The sequence below is a fragment of the Pinus tabuliformis genome, chromosome 4_2 (genome assembly GCF_031772625.1).
Source record: "Pinus tabuliformis cultivar Carrire ecotype Pingquan chromosome 4_2, CPIR1, whole genome shotgun sequence".
Lineage (NCBI taxonomy): Eukaryota > Viridiplantae > Streptophyta > Pinopsida > Pinales > Pinaceae > Pinus > Pinus tabuliformis.
The window spans coordinates 913,316,833-913,332,842 of NC_142304.1; positions in this window are offsets into that span (position 1 = coordinate 913,316,833).

A 16,010-nucleotide genomic window follows, 5' to 3' on the forward strand; every position below is an offset into this window, starting at 1 on the left:
AAACCCTTATGGAACAGGGGAAACATATAAACAAACAAATAGTCAAGTCGCATAAACTGATAGTAACTGCCAAGCAACTGTAATGTAGTAACTACCAAGTAGTTATCTAACTGCTGGACTATTGTATAAAAAGACAGATGAAATAACCCAGACGGGTTCCGGAGCGAAGCATTGAAAAGAGAATAAGCAAAATACATTTTATTTCCTTCATAAATTGTTCAAGTGCACAATTAAATTCAAGATTGCAAGATTTATGTCCTCTAAGATAGAATACGCATGCATATACAGTCATGTTCATTCCATTCGTTACAGACAAATGCAGTGACAGGGTTTCACGACCCTACGAATTCACATACATAAATATTTCTGTTCATTCCATACATTGCAGGCAAATACAGTAACCAAGTTTCATTACTCCAAAAGAAAGCACACATACATATATTTCTGTTCATTCCATACATTGCAGGTCAACACAGTAACAAAGTATCACAACTCCAAAAGTCTCATGACCAGCCGAGGCCGAGAGCGAGTATAAAGCGAAGAGAGTCAAGCAAAAAACGCAAGATACGACGGTCCACAGTCAAACTGGTAAGCAACAGCACCGAGTTTCATATTTATTACATACCACTGTGTAAATATCTTGCAGGGTTATAAAATTCCCATGACCTGAAAGTACGGTGCAACGAGGACTCGTTGGTCCCAACCACTAAATAAACGAATACACAGAAACCCTCCTATCCACAGCTACAGAACGACCGAGCAACGAAGATACATTGGACCGAGCCATTAAACGAAAGTATTCATAGAAACCCTTCAAGCTACGGCTACGGGTTGAAACATTACAAAGGCCAGACTCTATATCAAATACAGACCACCGAAGCAAGCAAATATAGCAAAGACGAAGAACCACAGAAGATATTAAGTTAAGAACAGGGCTACCCGGAGGATAGACAGTCGAAATCCCTGCAAAACCACGGGACCGGTCACCTGCAACCACCACAGCAGAGCCACGTTAGGGTCATAATCAAATCCAAACCCACGCAACAGAAACAATACTAAGAAGCTGTAAAGGAGATAACAGAGAGTAAAACCATTGTATGGCTGAAGCGGCAAAGCCATACTTGTAGTGAACCGACCCATAAGTTGCAGAAACAAAGGGACACCCTAACCACAGAGGGGCTGCGAGGATTAGCATCATTTCGAGCAGAGATTAAAGACATATAGCAAAGAACAAACCCTCACCTGGATATACAGTGCCGAATGTTGGACTAGAACCAGAGACGGAGCCGAACACCTGAGAAAACCACTGAGAGCAGAGCGATAGAGTAAAAATGACCAAATGGGCGCGAACCGGCAGTGAAAAGGTAAAAGCGTAAAGTTAGGGTTTGGTAAACTTCGAGACAGACAGGTGTCACTAGAGGAGGAAGAGTGAGTACCGTGGGTTGCTTAACAATCACCTACCTCATAAATTGCAATCACACCATATCTTAAATCAAATAACAGTGCAGGTCCACATAGGACTGGGTTAGTGCGGGACACGTGGGCTGGGTCCCCATCAGCAACATCAAGTAGAAACATGCAGAACTGATCAAGAAAAATAATCACACATAACAAAATATATATCCAGGGGAAAGCACCAACATAAAACCCCAACCATGTATTATCAATCAAGTGGAAATCCTCTTCAACATACAAAAAGAATCAGCTCAATAGCTATCTGTCTCTCTCTGTACTCTGACGATCTTTAATCAAAAGATGAAAATCATGGACTACCTAGGCCTCAATATATAGGCCACAAGTCCTCCAATCTCCTATAATAGATCCTTCTCCATGCAAGGAATACTTACTAGAAATATCCAAGCATCTGATAGTACACTATCCCACATCTGATCTCAACTAGGTCTCTGACAGAACTAACATGCAATAGTTATCAATGAGTGAATCCTCAGTTATGTAAAATAATAGTTGTCACATGCATCCAAGGATTAACAAACTATATTTTATTATTTTAACAACTTGTTAAAATAATCCAACTGGACTTGACTAGTTAGAACTAAGTCAACTGATTCTCTCATTATAGAACTCATACTTATTCCCTCAATAAGTGGAGGAAATTAAGGACACATTCCCCAATTAGTGGAAAAATTATTGCATGTTCTCACAAAGACTTCAACTTTGATTTTCCTTAACTAATTAACTCATGGAGAATTAATTAATTAATATTCAAACTAATGTTAAGACCAAAACTAATTTTACTTCCTATAGATAGACTAGGGACTGCTATAAATAGGAAGGGACCCAGAAATGATATTTTTAGAACTTTCTATTTTTAGCAGTTTCACCTCTCACCCAATGTGGCCAATGACCTCACTGGCCAAGCTATTATTTTTAGACATGTTATTTTTAGACATGCTATTTTTAGACTTTCTTGTTGCACACTTTTCAACACTCCCTCTCAATAAGAAAGGCTTTCTCTCGAACCCGATCCTGTAACTCTGTAATGTTCTGCATGCAACACATCTACCCGTCCACTTCCTCCAACAACACTTGGAACAAAAACACTCCCAACTGACCACTCCATTGGGCTAGGAACATACTCTAATGCTGAAGCTCTACCTGCTACTGACAAGTGCTCCCTCTCTGACATCTGTGCTACTGCAACATCTCCATGCATTTTAGACCATTGCACACCTCTCTGTGCCAACTAGGATTATGTAAAACTCTTGTGCCTCTCATATTACTGCAGCCTGCTAGCTATGCACTATCCTGAGATTCCCTTCATTGTCGCTCTCTTTGCCACTCAATCCACATCTGTCTCTACCCAATCAGTCAGTTCCTGCTACTCCACATCGATGCTTCTGTGGCAAGGTCTCATCCAAGAGGTTGGGTACCTCAAGGATCCTGCCCCTTCTCCTTGGGATGATCACTCTGTATCATCCCACCTCCTACCTAGAGGTATGGCTACATGTGATCCCTCAGCCCACCTGGCTTGAAGTTTCCCCCTACTGGAGGTCCCTGCATTAGTAGATGTCTCTACTCGATATCCAGTCAGCTTCCCCTGTTTTGGCTACTCCACAACCTCCTGAAGTTGCTACACCAATCGTGGCTCCTCCACAATCGTCCGAGACTTCTTCTAGATCTGCATGTTGAGACGTAATATACCCTCCCTCTGAACCACCAAGTCTCCATCAGTTGCCTTGCTGCTCAAGGATTTGCATGCATCTTGAACCTCAAGAGCATACAGGTTCGTGACTCGTGAACCAATCTGCTTCACCTGTCTAGTGATGATGTGTCTAAGGAAAACCTTTCCCTTACTGAAGACTACATCATAGCCTCTGTCTTCCAGCATCGCGATCGACACCAAGTTTCTCTTCAGTCCTGGCACATACTTGACATCGGTTAAGGTGAGGAGAGCTCCATGCTCCCTTTGAAAAATAACCGTGCCTACACCTAAGACACTATACTTCTCATCATTACCCATTGCTATGAGTATCTGGAGATCTTTCTCCTCCAAAGTACTGAACAAAAACTCATCGCCAGTCATGTGGAAAGAAGCTCCACTATCAAGAAACCAACCACTTCCCACCATGGATGAAACCATGCATGTGAAGAGTGTGAAATCCAACTCAAACTGTGACGCAAGTGCCTCACCTTCAGATCCTTCCCCAGATCCCTTCTTGGATTTCCTCCATGGAAAATTTGTAGCATAATGGCCCACCTCATGACAACGAAAGCATCGCACTTTCAATTTGTTAACCTTCTTCTCATCATTAGAAGAACTAGATTCAGAAAGAGAAAGATTCTCCTTCCCATTCTTCACCTTACTCGCTAAGGCACATTTCTCCTCATCATGCATGGATGAAGAACTATCTCTGGTGCTCTGTCTGATCTCCTCCTGCATCAAATCCGACCATGGTCATTCCCAATCTGGTAGTTTCTCCCTTCCATTCACAGAGTCCTAGTAGCTACGTTAGCTCTTAGGAATGCCAAGGTGTGCTAGACTCACCATATCCTTATCCGATGTCATGACCCCTACACTTGCAAGCTCATCCCTACATGTGATGAGCTTGGTCAGATACATAGAGATTGTCTCATCCCTTTCACACTTGATCTTTCGAAGTTTGTCCTTCAATGCCAGCATCCTCTGATCACTGCTATTTCGATATAAATCTTTCAATGTTTTCCACATTGCATGCGGAGTCTCCTTCCCATGGAGGCTCAAGACAATGTGATCTCGCACTCCCTCCAACATAATTCTCCTACCTCTAGCCACACACTTCCTCCATTCCACCTGCTTAGTCTTGTCAGTAGGCTTAGGAATTTCTTGATCAATGAAATCCTTAAGGTCATTATCTTCCAAAACTGCCTCCATGTGATCTTTCCAAGCTTATAGTTTGAGCTGCCATCAAGGGCATACTCAAGCCTCAAACCATAGAACGCCATTGATGAAATAGATGTGATAAAAACTTGAGATCTATATCCCAAATAATAAACTTCGAATTTCTCCTACTAGTATACTTTTCTTGCTTGATCACCTGTGCTCCGATACCATGTAGAAATTTCACCTGTAGAACAAACCGATATATGCAATGTCCTAAAGCATAATACTTGTTCTACTTCTACAAAACATTAAGCGGAAGCATAATCGAATTCATGAGCAACATCAAGTAGAAACATGCATAACTGATCAAGAGAAATAATCACACATAACACAAGACATATCCAGGGGAGAGCACTAGCACAAAACCCCAACCATGTATTATCAATCAAGTGGAAATCCTCTTCAACATACAAAAAGAATCAGCTCAATAGCTATCCTGCTCTCTCTGTACTCTGATGATCTTCAATTAGAAGATGAAAATCATGGACTACCTAGGCCTCAATATATAGGCCACAAGTCCTCCAATCTCCTATAATAGATCCTTCTCCATGCAAGGAATACTTACTAGAAATATCCAAGCATCTGAGAGTACACTATCCCACATCTGATATCAACTAGGTCTCTAACAGAACTAACATGCAACAGTTATCCATGAGTGAATCGTCAGTTATGTAAAATAATAGTTTTCACATGCATGCAAGGATTAACAAACTATATTTTATTATTTTAACAACTTGTTAAAATAATCCAACTGGACTTGACTAGTTAGAACTAAGTCAACTGATTCTCTCATTATAGAACTCATACTTATTCCCTCAATCAATGGAGGAAATTAAGGACACATTCCCCAATTAGTGGAGAAATTATTGCATATTCTCACAAAGACTTCAAGTTTGATTTTCCTTAACTAATTAACTCATGGAGAATTAATTAATTAATATTCAAACTGATGTCAAGACCAAAATTAATTTTACTTCCTATAGATAGACTAGGGGTCCTGCTATAAATAGGAAGGGACCCAGAAATTTTATTTTTAGAACTTTCTAGTTTTAGCAGTTTCATCTCTCACCCAATGTGGGCAATGACCTCACTGGCCAAACTGCTATTTTTAGACTTTCTTGTTGCACACTTTTCAACATGCCTGACCACCAGTGTGCCCACTCGGGGCAAAGTGGCACCCTGGAAGGCTAGGGGGTCAATTTTGAGAACTGTCCCTGGGCAGGCCAGGGGGCTGATTCTCAAAATTAGCCTCGAGCAGGCCAGGGGTCCAATTCCTAGAATCAGGCCCTGATAGGCCAAAGGGCCAATTCCCATAATCGACCACCTGGTCTGTTGGGGCCGATCCCCAAAATGGGCCCCCTAGACTGCAAGGGACCAATTCCTAGATTTTCCCCTACCCTGTAAAGGGCCAATTCGGGGAATCATGCCCCTGGCAGGGTAGGGGATCAATTCAAAAAACCATCCCCTGGCCCACTAGAGGGCTGCTTTGACCTGGGCAGCCACACCCACAATTGAGCATGCCCACCCACTGGCATAGGCCTACTTGTGCTTGTGCCACGGGCGGCCACACCCACAGATGGGCCCACCATGCACACCAATGACAGTATGGTCCCCATTCCTGTGAGGGGACTATTGGGTAAGCCTAGATCATGTGATTTTTAATTTTTAAAAGGAATGTATATTGCATTAATTAAATGTTAATTTTTTTTTAGTAGAATGTGTTTTTTGTTTGGTATCCTACGTGAACATAACAACCCAACTAACACATAACTACTATTAAACTTATGGGAGTTTAAGACCTATACTCAGTAAAAGCGAAACTAACCTTTCAAATGCGATAATCTTCTATTGAATGTGTTGTCGACGAAAATGTAGTTTCTCCACAAAATCGCTCCAAGTCTTTTAACGAAACCTCAAGAAGTCTTGATGTGATGTGAGAAATAGTGATAACCAAATTTATTATATAATAGAAATTATGGAATTGTTTTATCACTTCCTGAATGTGGGACTAAATTTTCTTTTTTAATTTTTTTTATATATAAATTGTGTTATGGTGATATAGTAATTTATATTAGATGTGGGGTAAAATATATAGTAAAAATAAAATTAAAAAAATCAATTATCAGTAAATGTTATATACTTTAAGTAAAAGATTAATTTAGGTAAAATATTTAGTTTAAAGGTTTAGTTTAAATGATTCATTTCAAAAGAAAATTCTAGTAGAAAATTTTCAATAAATTGTAGAAGAATATTTTGGAGGGAAATACTTCAAACAAAGTTTTTGGAGGGAAATTTCCATGCTTTAAGATATATATTATCACTAGGAGAGAGTGAATTTATCATTCAACCTCTTGTGTTTGAAATCCATGGATTCTTCTAATGGTTAAGTTTCTCTTTATGAAGCATCAACATCTTCGTCATGTAACGACTCTATTCATATTGATGAATATAACAAAACTTCTTTCACTATGAATAGAGAGTCAAATATTCACTTAGTCCTAATATTAAGGGCTATGAGAGAAACACTGATTAAGGGTAGGCTGAACAATTTCAAATAATTAGAGAGTCATGATTTCCACTTAGTCCTAATCCTATGGATTATGAGAGCAACAATGATGAAGGTTGGGATGAATAATTTCCAATAAATTGAGTCACAGTTTCCACTTAGTCCTAATCCTATGTTCTATGAGGGAAGTAGTGATGAAGGCCAAGATGAAGAATTTCGAATAAATCGAGTGACATTTTCCACTTAGTCCTAATCCTAAGGACTATGAGAGGAGTAGTGACGAAGAGCAGGACACTGAATTTTCAGTAAATAGAGAGTCAAATTTTCCACTTAGTCCTAATCCCAAGGACTATGAGGGTAGTAGTGACGAAGGGAAGGATGAAGAATTTCCAATAAATAGTCACATTTTCCACTTAGTCTTAATCCTAAGGACTATGGGAGCAGTAGTGATGAAGGGCAGGATGAAGAATTTCCAATGAATAAAGAGTCACAATTTTTGCGTAGTCCTAATCGTAAGGACTATCTAGTTAATGTTTTTGTGTAAATTTACCTATTTCATTAAAAAAATTCCATAATTCCATTTCTTATAGTTGACCTTTGTCATACATTCAACTAACAAAATCTTTCATATTACAAACCACGACAAATATCATATTTCCAATGTTTGGGCAAATATTCTGCAGGTTAGAAAAGTGATCCATGCTCAATGGGTATCCACTTTAACCTAGTCCTTGCTAGTTACTTTCCTTCCTATCTTCCTGTCTTCTCATGCACTTAGAATGACAGGAAACTGATTTAGTTTGAATTGGCTTTTGAAGTTATTGCTTCCTAAAAGTTTCAATGTTTGTTTTGATCCGGTAGTCATTTCTTTTGTATTATATATACATATAATTCTGATTGACAGAGATGCAATGAATTTACAACTAAAATAAATGCATCTATACCCAAAATTCACTCCTTATATATATATATATATATATATATATATATATATATATATATATATATATATATATAGAACAATGCCAAAACAATTAGTAATATAAAATTCTAATTTTTGATTTTTTTACTGCAAGTTGTTATATATTTTAGAGTTGTTATAGTTTTTGGCACATATTTCTTTTGTGTGACTCTATAAGGGTATTATTAGAAGAGTACTATTATAGATCTATATTAACTATAAATCTACCAAGATTTTATAGGGATAAATATGTGGTTAATGTAACCCTATGGATGTGGTTAATGTAGCTTCATGGATGTGGCTAATGGTTAATTCCTAATATAGCCCCATGTCTAAGAACATTACAAATAGAAGCTTATATACACAAGCATGAATTTTTAAATTATTGTTGTGGCAACTATCATGCATCTTACTTCTATTCCATAATCCCTCACAGTTAACCCTCTAATGTTAAAATGTATATTTATTTGTTCCATAACAAAATGAGAAAGTTTATGGGGGATGTTAATTTATTTTATTTTTATGAAGGAAGAGATTACTGGAGAGTGGGAAAGGTGCACACACAACTTTAAATGCGATTATCAGGTTCCGAGTGTAATTGAGTATCATCGTAATCTTACCCAAAAGGGTTATCGTGCTTTAATCTACAAGTTCTTTCATACAAATATAGTTTAAATATCTAAGCTAGTATTCATATTTTCTTATGAATTTGAATAAGGCTTATGGAGGTAGAATTATTGTGCATGATCTTTTAAGGGTTTGCCATCGTATTCAATTTTCTCTTTTGTCATGACAGTGGTGATCTAGATATGGTTGTATCATTTGTTGGAACGAAGCATGGATCAGATCATTGAACTATGCAATACTTGATGACTGGAGGTCTTGGTGGGTGGACAAACAAGTTCTAGGGTAAGACTAGGAGCTCATAATCTTACAACTTCGTTCGAAAATCACTTTATATTTTATATTTTTGAAAAGGAAATAACGCACTTGTTCAGCAAAGAAGCCTCCTCTACCATATGCTTTAAATATATAACCTTCACTACCTTATTGTTCAGTAATAAGGACGCTTTTTTAAGGAAAGAGACATTGATGTTAGATCCATTTTGTGTGTAGATACACAAGGTTATATGAGAAAAACTTAACGTTTGCGACAGTCAAGGTAAAAATTCTAAACTTAGCCATATCATTTGATGTTTTCTCTCTGAGTTTTGATTCACATTATAGAATAAAATGGAGGATGATTGATCCATCTTATGTGTTCAACAGCTAATAATCAGGATTGATCCATCTTGTGTACACAATAGCTAATAATGAGCAGAGCATTTTGTAGGGACATACAATTCCAGAATAGAAGCCTAGACAAGCATTTGTGATCTTCCAGAGATGGATCTTAGGAGAACTTTTGTAAATTGAGAACATCAATTTCAATAGTGTTTTGCATTAGTTCTCAGTTTTCTTCTATATTTTTGTTTTAATTTTATTTTTATTTCTTTACTAACTTTGCATGAATGTTATCAAAAAATTGTCTATTTGGAACTTAATTAAGTTTGAGTGTGAGGTGCAACTATATGTTTCTAAAGAGAAATGCCAAAGCTAGGCCATTGCTAATTATATGTACCTTTAGCTCAATAAGAGAGAAGAATTCAGAAATTGATAAGTACCTTCCACACATGAAGTTACTAGGTTATGTCTTCTTTTAACTCATTAAAGAAAATAATTCACAAACTCATAAGCACCTACAAATAATATAATGTCGAATATACATTATATATTAGTGCAGGGTCATTTTCCTTTGATTTATATGTTTATAGTTATCACACTGATTTATAGGTTTATAGTTATCAAAATCATTTTTCCTCAAATATTTTTTATATTAAAATAGTTTTCACATCAAGAAAGTATTCATTTAGATTCATTATAAATTCATAATTAAAATAATATTAAACATATTAAAAAAATAACATTTCATAAAATAATATACTATTAAAACATTTTACATTTCAAAATATTTAATTTATGTTTTATATTGAAATAAAAATTATATTATTAATAACTTTTTAAATGTTATATTTCAACTGAAAAATCTTAATTTATATAAAAATATAAAAATTATTGAATTAAAAAAAAGTACATAGCTATAAAATAGAGAATTGTTAACTTTTAATTACTTGAACTCTTTTTTACCTAAACCTCTCTTTTATTTTTTTAAAGATAGAATATAGATTGTCTGTTATATAGGATAAAACAAATAATTATAAAATAAATATATTATTATTATTAATTATTTTATTTATTTTTTTTATATATAATTTTTAATGTTTAAAAATAAAATATAAATAATTGAAAAAAATGCATAACTATGGTTTATAGGTTGAAAATTAAAATAGAATTATGTTGATTTTCAACAACACAGTAATAGATGTTTTGTATTTCTCTGTATATATTATTTTTGTTATTAATATTTAAATTGTTACATATAAACACTATTTTAAAAATTAAATGAAATATTAATCGAATAAGAAAACTCTCTCTTTATATATGTAAAATTCATATTAAACTATCTTAACATACATATATATGAACGATACATTGACATATTTTATTTATAAATCAAATTTTACATATTAAAATGCTTATACATGTAGTAATTGAATTTGTAAATAGAAAACATATATTCATAGGATTCTATCTCCCTAAAAAACCTAGTTTAAAAATTATCCCTTTCTATATATAAAATTCATACTTCTCTCTCTCTCTCTCTCTCTCTCTCTCTCTCTCTCTATATATATATATATATATATTTGTTCCATGTAGTATATATATAGTTGACATTGAAATATTTTATTTATAATTCCAATTTTCCACATTAAAATGTTAATACTTGTCCAATCATATTTGTAAGTAGAAAACATCTCTCTCTCTCTCTCTCTCTCTCTCTCTCTCTCTCTCTATATATATATCTATATATATATCTATATATATATATATATATATATATATATATATATATATATATATATATATATATATATATATATATATATATATATATATATATATATATATATATATATACCTGTCAATTCCATATTAAAACATAAATGAATTACAAACCTATGTGAAAATGAGGGAAAATTATAGGGGTTAATATTTGTAGGTTTGCAAATTTTCCATGTTTTTTCTAAAAAAATATTGGCAAATTTCCATTTCCTTCTAAAAATTATTCACACAAATTTTAAAGTACAAAATTAGTCTACTTTTAAATTCACCAAAATTGTATATATATATTAATATAAATTCATTATAAATGTAAATATTTTTACAAAACTATCACCAAAATTTCACAATTTGCATATTACGAACTAGTAAGATTCGCCAAGGTTTCTAAATTATAAGATAAACTCCCATATTTAAAATTTTCCTTGCTGAAAATTGCAAGAATTAGATTCTATGGTTGAGTGCATTTACTCCTCATGTCTAATCACAAGTCTTATATTGTCATTGTTGTGGAGTTGAGTCTTGATGTATATGTTGTTGAGCAAGAGCAAGTTGGGTCATAATATGTTAGTGTAATGCTAATAGGGTTTGTCATTGACCTTGATATGATGATATTAATGTAATGAGCTAATTTATTTGTTGAGTGAGGTTTTCTTAGAGTATATGTTCACAAATAATGTAATGTTGCTACTAGGGTGGATGTTATTGAGTTTATGTATTGATTAAGTTTAGAGTGAAAATATGGATGAGTGAATATGTTGTTAGTGCTATGGTAGGGTTTTGGTAGTGTGGTGTTGTTTCATTAAGTGGATTAATTTTTGAGCTAGGGTTTGAGTTAGGAGAGATTATGTATTTAAATTGACGAGAGATGATCATGTGGGTCCTGTGTAAAAATTAGTGAAATGAGATCCATAGATTTTTTTATTCAGAGATATGTGTGCTCAATTTGAAAATATATGAAAGGTGGTCCGTAAGGTTTTGAAGGTTGGGGCCTCCTATAGGTTGAGGCCTACAATAGGTTAGGGCTTGCATAATTATGGAAGTGGTGGTTTCCTTTAGGTAGTGGTTTAAAGTGGGTGGTTTCTTGTGCACATTGCAGGTCAAGACTTGCATACTAATGTTGATGAGTATAAGATGTAAAATAATATTTTAAATAATAAGAAGAATAAGAGAATAATTATTTGATGTTTTTTCTCCCACAAGAGTTTCTACCTAATATAAAATTCTCTCATGTGGTGGTGGTGGTTTACGTGTTACTCATATGTTTATGTGTCTTGATATTTTAGATATTATTCATATGACCTTGCTTATGGTCATGTTATATATTGTTCATATATATGATGTTGAATAAATTTGATTCAGTTAATGGCTTGCAAAGAAAGGTGGAAAGGTAAAAAGGTTAAATTGATGATCCATATAGCATAATATTGATTCACCCCCCTCTTAGTATTGTCAAGCTCCCAATATTTACTAGTCCTACGAAATTAATGGCCCATTCTAAAAAGGGATCTAATGCCAATTTTGGTTGTATCTCATCTGATTGTATTGGCCTCCACATGTGCTTATCTATCACATCTCTTCAAATACACTTTGGCCTCCTTTGATATGATGAATCAATAATACCCTTCATGGAGCACCTTGTACCTAGTTATTTTGTTCACAAAGTGACCCCCACAAAGGCCATCATGGAAAGCTTTTAAGATCCCATGAATTTGTCCTCTAACTCACACATTTTGATGCTTAGAGTTTGACCAATATATAAAAGGTACACGTTACTCCATGATAATCTCCAACTATGTTTGATCATTTTCTGATGCTCCATTAGAGTTAAGTGTTAGGACAATTTTCCTCCAACCAAGTAATTTGCAATATTTGCAAACCATGAATAGTTAATAGATAAGGAAAATAGCCATTCATGAGGAAAATTATCTTCTAGGAGTGGCTTATTATCATGAGATGTTAAGCTAGAGAGAAAATCAACCACCACATTGTTTTTTCCTTATTTTGTTTAAGATCGTAATGTCAAGTTCCTACAATTACAACAACCATCTAAGGAATCTACAATTAATAATTGGTTGGTTCATTGAAAACTTTATAGCAACATGGTTAGTGTGTAAAAATATTGGATACCCTATGATGTAATGTTGAAATTTTTTTATTGCATTAATCATGGCAACGAATACTTTTCGAGTTACATTATAGTTCACTTCCATCAGGGAGAGGTTTTTTCTTATGAAGTATATTGTGTATGAAACATTTGATTCTACTTTCCCTAGAGAAACTCTGATGGTGATATCTAATGCATATCTATATATATTAAAAGGGAAGGACCAATTGGACCCTCTCAAAATTAAATCTTGAAACACTTCATACTTTAGTGTTTCAAATGCATGCTAGTAATCACTTGTCCATAGAAGCTCAACATGTTTTCTAAGTAAGGAACATAATGGATAACCAATAGGTGCTAGTACTTCCTTTTATGAGGGTGGAGTTAACAAGTTTAATATTAACTCTATTTTTATCGTATCCACCTAAATATCTTTGGTAGAGATATGATGCCCAAAACCCATGCCAACGGTTAAAACCTTTTCACATTTGACATTATTAGGGGAAATTTTAGTATTATTAAACATTATTATTGTATTTTCCAAGTTATCTAATGCTTGATTTAGTCATAAAATGTATTTCCACACAATAATCAATCAAATTATCAAATATACTTGTTACTACTCATTGAATGGTTGATGGAGCATTACAAATCCAAATGGTAGAACATGGTAGGAAACTTTTCCTGAAGGAAATGTGAATTTGGCCTTGTCTTGGTTTTCATGAGCAATTTGGTTTTTTCTATAACCACTAAATCCATGAAGGAAATAACTTTTATTCCCTTCCAAGGTATCTAAGAATTGGTCGTTAAAAGGAAGTGGAAAATGGTATTTGTGTGTTTCATTTTTGAGCTCTCTATTTTCCACATAAATTGTCCATTTTTCATTATCTTTTGGTACAAAAAATAAAGGGGAGACCCATTTATTGTTAGAAATCAGATAAATAAAATTAGGTGCAACTAATTTCTTCAACTCTTCCTTAACTATGTTCCTTAATGTCAGATTCATTTGATGTTGGGCTTGGCTAATGGGCTTGGATCATATATATATATATAGATGTATATATATATATATATATATATATATATATATATATATATATATATATATATATATATGTATATGTATATATATATAGATATATAGATATATGATGTGAACATAAATTGGTATGCATCAACTTCTTATCATAGTAGTCCCAATCGAAGCCATTATTGTGCCTCTGCAATACCTTGTCCATTTTTTTTATGTCAACCTATTGTAGCGGCTACAACCACCCTCCAAAATTTTGCCTTAGCTTCATTTTGGAGGCTCCCTACAAACCATCCTAAGTAGCATATCTTCCACTATCAAGTAGGTAGGCTTCAACTGAATTTTAGTGGCCTGCCAGCCTGTGCATTTCAAATTTTTTGTCTCCCATCGGTAGGAAGTCTTTCGGAACTTAGACAATTTTCTCACTGAGATACTCTCCCTAAAAATTGCACAATTCTGGAGGGGAACTAGCCTTCCCTCTAGAAATTATGTAATTCTAATGGTCCGCTTGCTAGGCTCTAGAATTATGTAATTCAACCAAGTAGCCCTCCCTCAGAAAATTGCGCAACGCAGCCTGACACTGGGCTTCAACCAAGAAATTGCACAATTCTGGGAGGCAGTGACCTACTGATCCAAGGAATTGCAGAATTCCTAAGGCAGTCGGTCCTGCTCAGCCCATAAAATGTTCAAATCCCTTTCACGGGCTTCCAGACTATTGCATCTTCCTTCAGGTCGACTGTCCCCTCCAGGACTGAGCTGTCCTAATTTGCATGCATGGGCTGCTTTTCTTGAAATAGCAAAAGGAAACATGCAAAAGGCATCCCTAGATTTTAGGGATCTATTTTAGTAGCTAGAGGTTACATCCAAAGATTATTTAGAAACCTCCCGCCAAGTCTCCCTTTTCCCTAGATTTGTGGCATGGGCATCATAACCTCGATGTTATCAAAAATCATTTGTCAAATGTTGCAATGTTAATTCCTCACATCGATCTTGCAACTATGACATCCCACATCGCATCTAGGAGTCTTCAACATATTCAACTCAGCTTTTTCAAGGTAAGTCTACTTTTCATGTCTTCTGTTGCATTTATGTCACTTTTGGCATTTCTCTTTGTGTGAGTGTTTTCTGCTTGGTTTCAATGAATGCTTTCTCTCATTTTGATGTATGTGGCCTTATAGAAGCATTGTTTCAGTTTTCTTTGCATCTCACTGTTGTCGCATGCATGACACTATTTCTACATTAAGGGTTGCCATTGCGGTGACTCGCTTCACACATATGTTCTCTTTCCTGTTTTTGGAATCTTGCACCCACCGTTTGCATGCATGACCATTCACTCTTGTTTACACTTTGTCTCGCCATGCATCCAAACATTTTCATGTTTTCAATCACCTGTGGCTAGGTTTGAGTTGCCTTGACCCAGGACTTACCTCTCCCACATAGCAATGTACAACTTTGGAAGTGAAGGCTCAGCCTCCCCTCCAAAAACTGTGCAAACTTGATCAACACTAACCTCTAGGCTTACTCTACACAATTCTGGGAGGCAGTTCCCTGCCGACCTAGAAGATTGTGCATTGCATAGTTTCAGTCCTCAACAGGGCAATCTAAACTATGCATTATGTTTTTCCATCAGTTATTTAGCCTCCTGACAGACTGGGCTATGCCTTGCATAGATTTGGTAGTCAGTCTCCCAGCCTCCCAGTGGAAATTGCGTAATCTTCACAGTTAACCACGTAGCTATGTTGCATGAAATCCATCCAATTTGTTTTGGTTTTCAAATGGCATATTTCTCACCATAAGTGTTGTTATGTTTCCAGCTATCACAGATGTTCATCTACCTCTTAATAGTATAGGTACAATGGCCTACAAGAGAGCAGATTTAAAGGACACTTTTGAGAGCGCAACTAGAGATACAGTTGAGAAAGTATCAATGAGCTTACATATCTATGAAGACACTAAGCCATTCATAGATAAGGATATGAAGATGAAATGGTAACAACATCACAGTGAGCAGTAACATCAACAACA